Below are 12,500 nucleotides of genomic sequence, written 5' to 3' on the forward strand. Positions count from 1 at the left end.
AATTAACATCAATGATGATGATGATGATGATAATAATAATAATAATGGACTGAGTAAAGAAAAGAGTGTGGGCGGGAGGAAGAGTTTTGAAAAACGGAGATAAAGAGGAAGAAGAGAAGTGAGAATGTGTGAGTGTAAGTGTGCATATGTGTGTGTGTGTGTGTGTGTGTGTGTGTGTGAGTGTGTGAAAATACGATCAATCAGAATATGGATAATTTAGTCTGGAACAGGATGCAGAGTTTTGGCAGCCTCCCAGACACTGCAGCCATCATGTTGGGAGATATTCCTCTCAACATTAAACGCCCACATCAAATCGGACTTTTCTTTTCTTTTGTTTTTTTTGGGTTTTTTTTTATTTTATTTCCCTCGTAAAGCGATTAAGAAGGACGAAGTCAGTGACTGCGGCTGATTTGGATCTTATTTAATGGAATAATATTTTATTTTTATGTTTTAATGACTTACTCAAGAAAAGAAGAGCAGCACACAATATACTCGTTTTCTAGGGCATCCAGGAACTGGTTGTTATTAGACACCTTTTTATCAAATGGCCCCTGGGAGGTAAAGGTTGGAGAAAACAGTTTTGTGGGAACCAAGTTAAAAGTCTGTTTCGTTCTCGTTTAACCTCCTTTGACAATCCGTTTATAGAATGTAATCATTATACACAAAAGTACGAAAGGGAACTCGATACACAATCAAGAAGAGTCTATGTCCATATTCTTTGTAACTGAAATTGCAGAAGCGACTCAAGGTCCTTGATTTTAATGCCAAATCACTTACCAAAACAGTCTGGTAAATACCTCTGCACACGAAAATTTGGTCCCGAGTCTCTCCTGTATCAACCTTGCATGCGCGCGCACGAACACACACACACACACACACACACACACACACACACACACACACACACACACGTTTGTGTATTTGAAAAGTTAGGGATGGAAAGTATGGTTGTTATTATCAAAGCGGTGACGTAATCTGGTTATTCGTAACAAGCCGGACTCTGCAAAAGACACCTAAGAACCAATTGTGGGCCACAACTCTCTTGTTGTCAATCCCAGCTCTACGTGGTCACTGGATCGGCTAGAAATATATCCCATCTCTGTCTTCATACGGGAAGGACACACTGAATAATGTAGTAGTAGATTGCTCTAAATAGACTCTTTGGTCACGGTTGGAATGCTTCCCTTGGCTATTGGTCTCCTTCATGAGACCTGTTCTGGGGTTAACTACAATAACAACCACATTTTACTTTCGAGGCTACAGCAAAAGAGACATTTGTCCCGGGTGCTTTGTGCTGTAAGATCGAACGCAAAACCATGTTGTGAATCGAACTTCTTAACAGCCATATTGACACCCATTCAACAGATCGAAACAAAACCAAAACAGTTGGAACCTCTACAAGTGCTTCTCGCTGCCACTCTCATCCTCCCCACTAACAATGTTTACACTCTGGGTTTCCTGCTCGTTATTTGGACTAATTTTTGGTTTGGTCGATCATCTCGACTTGGAACGGAAAGAGTGAGAGCCAATAGGCTTTACAACAGCCGAAAATGGATGCAACTATATTTGATTGGTGTTTCTTTGAGCTAGAAACGGAAACTAGAATAGCTGAAAGTAGATAGATCTTTAATTGGTTGAGAGAGAGAGAGAGAAAGAAGAGAAAGAGAGAGAGAAAGCTGTGTGTGTGTGTGTGTGGGGGGGAGGTTGGATGAGTATGGAGTATGATTAAAAGAGGAGACGGATCTATTTGAAGAAGACTGGCAGAGAATAATCGAGCGATGTAAATGAAGAGGAATGGTTAGTGTGATAATACCAGAAAGAAATATCTGAAGGCGAAAATTGGAAACAATAAATATTGGCCTCTTTTTTTGGTTTGAAAATAATTCACGAGGTTACAGTTAGAAGAGATAGCAATGGAGGGGGGGGGGGGAGACAAAAGAAGAGGGATGTTTGTTGTCTGCTATTAGAGGTGGAAGTGGAGAATGCAGTAAACCGTGATGAATGGTTTCTATGGGAGTGAAATGTTCACAGAAGAACTGTCGGCAAGTGTCCGTTGCGGTTATTATATTGAAAACAGCATTAGGTGAACAGTTTTGGCTGCAGTAACGCCCGGCCACGCCCACAACCAGTTTTAGCGTTTAGCGTGGATTTTATGGCACAATTTATTGGAGAATAGTTTTGTTTCTCTCACAGACATTAACTTGTTTATGTCGATAAATGAAGCAGTGGTTCTTGTTTTGAAACCATCGACACCATCATCATCATAAACACATTCCATCACCAACATCATCACCACAATAATCACTATCACTACCACTAACAAAATTACTATCACCACCACCACTTCCACCACCACCACTACCACCACTTCCACCACCACCACAATATATCATCAGTTCCACCATTATCACATCCATCATCAACATCACGATCATTGATTTCATCACCATACACAACAATTCCTACCATCATCACCCCCCCTCACCACCACCGTTGCCGTCCTCTTCAACTAATCAACCACCACCATCATCACCAACATAGCCGCCACTACCACCCTCACCATTATTACCACCACCTCTACCCCCAGTTTCTCAACTGGGCTTCATAAAACCAAAAAGGATACACTTTCATCCTTCCGGGGGTCATTTAAAGCGGTACCAGTTAAATACTGGCACAAATTCTCCCCCCCCCCCCCATCAATGTGATAAATCAATATCATAGAATATTCAACTAGTTCAATATGGCGCCTGTCTCACGATCAGCGATTTCTCTGTGGACATGTGACTGCAAAAAATAAATATTTCAACTTGGGATTTTTTTAAAGTCATTGAATAATATTTGGTGTCGAAAGAATGGTTCTGAAGAATTAGTCAACTGATTTCTTACTAATTTTATTACAATGGAGTTTTCACATATTTCGTTATAGGTTCAATTCTCATCTACGGTACCGTTTACGGAAGTAGCTGAATATTTGTAAATACGGATTTCCAACGGAAAGCGCAAGGTTTCCAGTGAATTTGACCGGTGCTTTATTTTATTGGCTCCGGAAAGAAGATCGTTAAAGTTGACTTTGGTCGGATTAGAACGCAGAACGTTAAGTTAGAATCTACGTCAAAGCTACGGGCCCATTGGATAGAAGTTTGTCTTGGCGTTTAAACGACTGATGGTGTAAGATTCCTTCGTAAATGGAACTTCAGTCCGAAGCATGTTTAGTCCTCAAATGCCAAGCGTACTGAAACAGCGTGAAGTGAAAGATATTACCAAAGGACATAATGCAGCAATGGGGCCAAAAAGTGAACCCACGACCGAACAACTAGTGTGAAACGAACCCTAACCACTTGCCCACACAACAGAACAGAAAGGGTCACGACTAAATGTCGCAAAGCATTTTTGAATGACGCTCTACCGATTTCGTCAATGCATATATGCAAATATATATATATAAGAACCTACTAGAAAATAATTCTATAATATTGAGCACATTATTGATTACCGAAAAAATCATTAATTAATAATCAACCATTAAAAGATTATGTAAGAGGGAGCTATGACAGTCCTGTATTAATAGATACAATCTATGGAAGACGGAGCTACGGTAATTTTCACTAATATTGAGTACAGTATATATATGTGTGTGTGTGTGTGTGTGTGTGTGTAAATACGTGCATGCATCTATTCTTTGTGTGCGTCGGTATTTCCAGGTATACAAATATTTGGCCGATCCTCAACAACCTTCATTTTGTAGAAACTTGACCACTGAACCAGAATAATTATCCACCTCTAAGATTTAATCACTCAGACAATATCAATTAAGACCTGTTGTTTGAACCGGTACAAAAGTCAACCCCAATGATTTAACCTTTTTCTAATAGTTTCAATTAAATCTATTGATTGGAAGCAAGAAGAGAATTAATCATTGTCACGACCCATTCATACTTACAATAACAATAACTTCGCAGAACATCTCGAAGTCTTTAAATTAGTTTTCAGAGACATTTATCCCCCCACCCACCTCACATACACAAGCCTTTCCACTCGCACTTAAGTTATAAGCAGCATTTTCTAATCCACATTCCTGAATATCCCGACCCGGGGCGAAAATAAGTAGATTGTCTACTTTTGATATCAAACATATCCGTCCCCTCCACTCAGTTTATTGAGTTTCAACGACGTAAAATATAGTTTGAAATATTTTACAACTCTTACATTACATATACGTACGTATATATATATATATATATATATATATATATATATACGTATGTACATACATATATACACACACAAATACATATGCTTGTGTGTATATATACACTCAATTACAGATACGTATCATTCTGAATAAATAGCGTGTATATATATATATATATATATATATATTATATACGCACACACTCACTCACACACACACACACACACACACACACACACACACACACACACACACACACACACACACACATTTGATGTTTCACCACTACAAGTTGAAAGCAAACATCATCTGACTATTGAAAAATCATTAACTGCTCTCCGTTTGCAGAACTTTATTTGACATGGGACAGAAGGGCATTCTAACCTAGACAACAACGTTTTAATAATTATAATTGTCTGACTCGGTTATCTAATATCACAGACAACAGTACGGTTCATGTTACAGCCATATTACAGATAAAGCAGACGACATGCTGGAGAGTCATGCGAGGAGGATTAATTTCTGGTCAGAGTCCAGACATTTACAATAATCAGGAATGGCTTCAATGAAAATTTGATAATAAAGGAAAACCCCTCCACCGCCTCCTTTGATTCCAGCCCCACCTCCCAACATTTCTTGAGTGATGTCAAGAAAATGGTTAAGAATATCGTGTATGATAAGGGAGTACATTAGTCATTGAAAGAATGTTGTACAAGCTACTACGAGAGAAGAGTACGCAATACTTGGTGAATTACATCCAGAGATGATCTGCAGGAAAAGTATACCACGTGGGGCGGAAAAACGAGTCACTATCAAAAAAATTAATGGAGAAAACCTGTTGCTTGATGTCTTGTCCAGGAGAAGCTAAATTTACATGAAGGAAATTACTGGAAATATTGTTGAGCGAAAAGGAACAGAAAATATAAAGTTAACTTAGTGGCGATGAAAATACTTCGTCTCAGAGACTAAGTAATTATTTAGTGAATATTATTTTACGATCCTGTGAGAAATACTACTTTAGAAGTCTTTAGAAATATCCAGTGACTGGAACGTTCACAGTTCTGTTACAATGAACCACCTATGATGTCTCACAGACTCAGCATTCAATAAGTTAGTTAAACCAAACTCATATTTAGGTTTGGTTTAAAGCTACAATAAACTTTAACAACTTTATTCCATTTTAATTACATTCATTGAAATTCTGAAAATGTTCAGATTTCCCCTACCAACTCTTACAGTCTCTCGACTTAGCCGTGTAGGTCTCTGTAAGTGTCACATTAGTTTAGAAAGCATACTTGAAATTTTCAGCAAACACTTTACCAGCCAGGAAGAAGTTTGTAATTTAATTGTTTCGTACAAACATTGTCTTACAAAATCACATTTTTGTCTTTAAACCATTGTAGGTTCGACAGAAATATGTAGCAGCTGGTTGTTTCTATGAATCTACAAGCAAATTTGTTAATAGTTCGTGTTTGTTTCATTCAATATGGTATCGATTTGTTTGGTTTAAATACAAAACGATTTAAATGGAATATTATATAGCAATTTAAATGGAATATTATGCAAACTCGAAGACCCAGTTAACTCCACAGCTTAAAACCCCGTGAAAAGCTGTTGGCTGTTTCGCTTCACTGAGTATATATATAAAGTGAGTGGAGACGGATCCATTCTCTTTGATTTTCAATTCAAAATTAAGCAGCGATAAGGAACCCGTGTTATCGGGGTGATCCAGTCCAATTTGTTCATCAAAATTATTACATGCATTATATATTTTAAAGGTTTCCTCGCGAGATAATGTTAATACAAGGATGTCATCAGCATGTCACATAGATTATTAAACAATATTGCATTTGATGGTGAAATATAATTCAAGTAACACATAAATGGATGCAAGAAGCCATATATCTATACTCATGCCCGTTCACACTCTTATATATTCGTCTTCATTGGAACAGAAGCGCGGCAAGATTGTCATACATATTTCTTGGTACTACAAGCATACATTGGGGGAGGTGAGCATATAAGTCTTGCACACACAAACGTGCAGCATACAGACAATAGCACACACGCGCGCGTACACACACACACACACACACACAGCATACATTCAATACAATAGAAAACTAAAACAAAATTCTGCACATATCCAAAACTCATGGAGCTGTGCCCAGTTGTGCTGTGAAAGAACGCAAAAAATAAGACTACTGAATAATAAGACTAATAAATAAATAATAATAATAATGATAATAATAATAATAATAATAATGATAATAGTATTCTATTGAAGCTATGGTTATGAGCCATTGCTGTAGTTCTGAGGAAGTTATGAAAACAATTTGGTGTTTGGTGTAGAATTAGGTCTTCTTCTGTCTTTGAAATGGTTGAGTTGCGACAGGCTTCTGTGAATTCCCGGAGCAGCTGCATTCGCCGTGGCATCAAATCCGCCAGGAGGACGGTGGGACAGTCCTGGTGGAATTGTTGCCCACCACTCTTGCAGTGCTAGTTGTTGGTCAGCATTGTTTGGTCGCTCTACTGCCTTCCTGGGTCTTCAACGTGGTCTGGGATGTTTCCACGAACTCTTTGTCTTCCTGATTCCTCACCAGAACAGTTTTCACTTACACACATACATACACACACACATACATACACACACACATACACATACACAGGTACACATATGCATCTAAACACGCACAGACAGACGTATATGGATATATAGACACACACACTCTTATATACAGATATATTGTTATACAGACAGATACACATATAGAGATATAGATATGTAAAGACATATTCACACACACACACACACACACACACACACACACACACACACACACACACACACACAGAGGCATATAGTTAAATACACACACATGTATAGAATTAAGTAGACATAATAATAATAATATATAGAAAAGCATCAATGAGGAGAGGGTTTCTATATGTCTGGCTGATTTCCTAGAAATAACAGTCAAATCCCTGTCTTTAGAAAAGGACATTGTAGACTGTGATAACCTTTTTGAATAAAAGACGTGGTGGGCATGTCTAGACTTTCCTAGGTCTATCTGATCATTTCTAACCTTGGGCTAAACAATAAAAGACGTGGTGGGCATGTCTAGACTCTCCTAGGTCTATCTGATCATTTCTAGCCTTGGGTTAAACAACAAATATCATCAGATCACATTTCTTGGAAGCATTTTATATTTAGTTTCTTCCTGATTTATGGAAGACGTGATTGTTCTTCCGACGTTAAAGGTTACCACAGCAGCTTTCTGTTGATATATAGGATTTGATACATCAGGATAGATAGATAGATAGATAGAGAAGAGAGAGAGAGAAAGGGAGAGAGAGAGAAAGAGAGAGAGAGAGAGAAAGAGAGAGAGAGAGAGAAAGGGAGAAGAGAGAGACAGTGATAGAGGGAGAGTAGAACGGAGGGAGATAGAAAGGATTATATATACACATACCGAAAGAGAAAAATGGAGATTGTGAAGTGAAAGTAGAGAGAAAGTGCAGGAAAGTGGGGGGGGGGGGAAGAAGTATTTGTGTGTGTGTGCGCGTGCGTGCGTGTGTATGTATGTAATAGAAGCAGGAGGGGGAGATGGAAAGTATTGAGGTTAATAAGTGCATTAATCTACCAACAATACAAAACCTTTCGCTCGACCTTATTTAACTCCACCCCCACCCTTCCCCTTCACTACCGCCACCTTCCTTCTAACCACCCCTCTCCCTCACCTTCCTTTTCGCTACCCCCTCCCTCTATAAATCTAAAGCCGAATTTTAAATAAATAGAATCATTGATACAGTGGCTGCTGTTGTTAAGATTTGCAGATCAAATGTTTGTGATGAGTGATGAGTGACAGAAACTAGATAATGACTGACACCAATCAAGATAATTACAAAAGAAGTTTTTTAAAAAAAAAAACAGCGGAAATTAAGACTTTTCCCTTTGAGGAGGAGCAAAAGAGACAGCGACATTTATTATTATTATTATTATTAGTTGCTTTTTGTTGCAAGAAGCAGAAGAGGTCTTCATGCTTTGCTTCTAGTTTTCTCCTTCGTCACTCGTCCTCTGTCATTTAATGCTTTTACTTTTTGTTCTGTTTATTCATTTGTAATCGATCGTAATTTTCGGATAGAAGTAAATCAATTGAAATAAATAAAACTATAAAAACGAGAAACTGAAATTAAAAATCGAAGTGATGTCCTTTATTTATTGAGGTTTTTGTTTTTGTCTTTGAAATCATCGTTATTTCCAGCTGCAAGTTATGCATCTCTCACCCCGGCATCTGCCCTGCCCCACTTCACACTCTTTCGTTCGTTCTTACTTTCTGACTTAAAATTCCGCCGAAGTCGATGTTTGCCTTTCATACCTTCGGGATCGATAAATAAAGTACCAGCTGAACACTGGGATCGATGTAATCGACTTACCCACTCCCTCAAAATTGCTGGCCAAATTTGAAACCATTATTATTAATAGTGGAGGCGGTGCGCTGGCAGAACCATTAGCACGTCGTACAAAATGCTCTTCAGGATTTCTTCCGTTGTCATGTTCCGAGTTGAAATTCCGCCGTGGTCGAATTTACTTTTCATTCTTTCGAGGTCGATGAAATAACTATCAGTTAAGACCTGGGGTCGTTGTAATTGACTAGCCCCCTCCCCTAAATAATTCAGGCCTATTATAGAAATAATTATTCCGTTTGGCACGACATATAGCTAAGTGTTTCACTTTTAACAACCTTAACTATTGAAAGAAATAGCCAACCACAATGAAACAAGTTCGAGTGTTACTCTTTTAGCGATCTTAAGAATGGGACGATATAATCCAAATCTTTAACAGTTCTTAGAAGGTCCATAAATCTAGACATAAAAAACCCCCCAGAAAGACGGGAATGTGTTTTGCGAGTTAAGTATAATTCCTTTGGTTCAATACTTTATCATTAAATAAAACAATTAACCGAATATCGATTTCCACATTGGCACAAGGCCATACATTTTGAGAGAGCATGCAGTCGATTATATCGAACCTCCGAAGGAGGGAAGTCAACTTTGGCGGGATTTGAACCTAGAACATAAACGAAACAAATATAACATAAGCATTGAACTGAGAATAGTTTTTTAAGTCCTTCGTATCATTAATCTATCAATCGATAAATTTTATGTCAAACTGCAGTCACGCTGACTTTTTCAAAAGACATCCACTGAATCAGGAGCATCAATTTTTAATTCCACCATAAATCAGATAGACTACACACATTAATAGAATCATATTTAGGAAAGATTTTGAGATTTTAGTCACAAATCATTTTTGATTAACCTGAATTACGGATTTGTTGCCTTAAATTCTATTAAAATATTCTTAACGATTCTTCTAAATGATTCTTCTATCAGTTTTCTGTGAATCAGTTATCTTACACACATACAAACATAAATCTGATTAGCGCCAGGTGTAAAATAGTATTATCAACTGGTAATACGATATCACTTTCTGTTTTAAATAATAAACATTCGTATCAACTCTGAGGGGGTCAAATGAAGGATTTCACTTCGTGCTCGTATTAAAGTCTTTGGGAAATCATAAACACTCCAATCTTTACATTTACTAATATACAACTTGTTTAGCGATCTCAGTCAGCCGAATTAGATAAAAAAAACAAAAAACAAAAACATTTTCGATTTCTGCTGAAGATTCAATAAAAGTTCCTCTGTAAGCATATTTCACAAATCAATATCAATTTCTTTTGCTCTCTCTTTGCACACACACAAACACACACACACACACACACAAATGAAAATAGAAAGGGAGCTATTAGTAGAGGACACCCACCACAAGACACCACACCTCTGGCCACCACAACCCACCACCCCACCACCACCACCCAAAATCTAAAGTGACATTAGGTGAATGGCAGCTTCATCAATGTAACACAAGAAACACAGTTGTATTGATTTTAATGACCATCACATCGATAGAGACTCAATATCGATTACTTTTCTATCGAAATGTACTTGCAACACCTCTCTATATCATGAAACGTTTCGTTCTTCCATTGTTACACAGACTTGAAGAAGAAGTAGCAATTCAGGAATCTATCTTTAATTTAGGAAAGTCTCCAGTAAAAGAAAAACTCAACAAAACCCTAGCTGCTATGACCAACCCGTTTTTTCCCCTACAAACAAACACTTCAAGATTACATTTTCCAACGAACCCTTTCTTAAGACGGTATTAGTTTGGAGGACAATTTGACTTCTCTTTCATGCAGGTCACTTGAAATGCCCCGTCATTCATTGGTTCGAATCTGTTGCAACTGAAAGATGTTTTCACCAAGTTTGTGACTAAATATGGCATATCAAGATGTTGTTAATGGCTTAAACATTAGGTTTCTATTCTTTAGCAAATCTATTGAGCTATTGGTATTGTAAAGTTGGTTTCGTTAATCAAAGCCTGTTGTCAATACATTATCACAGGATCTTGCTATCAGTTTTCTATCGAACACATTAATGACTTACACCTAGATTCTGTTTTATATTACAATAGGCCAGTCTGTTCAGTTGACTGCTAATATCCAGCTAGCTTGCTTTCATTTTCATATTGACCGTCAATTAGAGCAGAGAAGACCAACTGTTGACGAATAAAACTTGTTTTAAAATCTCGGCCACTCCTCCTATCACATTCTTTTCGTATCTCTGAATATTCGATTAAATATTGGCAGTCGTCCAAATGATAAATAATTTCTTGCAAGTCATCAATGCGAGTGGTCGTTGCCATGGTAATTAACACTAATGCTTACTCCTCCACCTTTCTCTTTCCCCAATACACAGGCCACAAAGTTCTTGCTTGTTTCACCTGAAAGCCTTTATTCAGTCAATTTAGCTTTTGTTGTCTTCAAAAGATTTTACAACGATTTCCAGAATAAACGAAAGACCGAATACCAGTTCATGTTTGCCATGAGAAATCGGACGAAATCTGTCCACTGTTGCTACTTCATCGATTACTCTATTTGCTCTCTTAACGTTAAACCAATCACTAGATTAACAAATCTATCGCCGCTAAACACACACTGCTTTGGACCTTTCATTTGCAGACATCTTAAAAATACAAATGGATCTGCACTTTTCTATGATACATATATATATATATATGTGTGTGTGTGTGTGTGTGTGTGTGTGTGTGTGTGTGTGCATGTGTGTGCATGATAGATCGATAGATAAAAGAAAGAGAAAGAGAGAGAGGCACTGATATGATTGTGTAGTTAAGTTTCTGGTTTAGTCTCACCGCGAGGCGCCATGGACAAACGTCCTTTTCTATAGACTCGGGTTAATAAATGCTATGTGAGTGAATTTGGCTGACGAAAATTCTATGGGTGCCAGTCGTGTGTGTGTGTGTGTGTGTGTGTGTGTGTGTGTGTGTGTGTGTGTGTGTGTGTGTGTGTGTGTAAGTGTGTGTTTGTCTTTCCACCGCTGCACAACAGGCGTTGGTTTGTTTACTTAACGGACAGAATAAATGTCAGACTTAAAATAAATAGTGGGGTTGATTTGGTCCACTAAACCGTTTAAGGTGCTGCTCCAGAAAGAAGACTTGGCTTGAAAGACAGCAAACGTGGTTTCTGCTGGAGACACCCCAATGCGTCAACGGGTGATTGTGTTAAACTAGCTGACAAGGTGGACTTCACTGGTAATGTTTAACCCGAAACTTATTAAGCCTGCCTCGTCAGAATAAAAATGATTCCTCTGACATACTTCCATGTTTCCTTCGGCAGAATTCCACTAACAAAACTTTAGTTAAATCGAGGCCACGATAGAGGAGTAACGAAAGGGGCTACACAGTGGGATCGAAACACAAACCACAAACTTATGAAGTAAACACACGCTATGTCTGCACCTACATTATATATATATATATATATATATACTCACACACACATATATATATACTCACATATATATATATATATATATATACACACACACACATATATACACATATATATACACACATATATACACACATATATATACACACATACACATATATATATATACACACACACACATATACACATATATATACACACATATATATACACACATACACATATATATATACAACCACATATATACATACACATATATACACACACACATATATACACCCATATATACACACATATATACACACATATACATACACACATACCACATATGTATATATATATCACTCTTTTGGCTTCCTTCGCAAACGAAGATTTTAGGAGGGGGGGTGTCCACGTCTTGTTGTAAGCTTGCTGATGTATGTATGTCCCCG

At 37.6% G+C, this 12,500-nt stretch overlaps 1 protein-coding gene across 50 annotated transcripts in view; it reads right to left on the reverse strand.

Annotated features, from left to right (window-relative positions):
* The window catches only part of LOC106879088 (voltage-dependent calcium channel type A subunit alpha-1), a 676,127-nt gene that overhangs the window by 282,577 nt on the left and 381,050 nt on the right, over positions 1 to 12,500 (reverse strand). The window lies entirely within an intron of this gene.

Source organism: Octopus bimaculoides, chromosome 21, assembly GCF_046866305.1.
Source record: "Octopus bimaculoides isolate indiv1 chromosome 21, ASM4686630v1, whole genome shotgun sequence".
In the NCBI taxonomy this organism is placed as follows: Eukaryota; Metazoa; Mollusca; class Cephalopoda; order Octopoda; family Octopodidae; genus Octopus; species Octopus bimaculoides.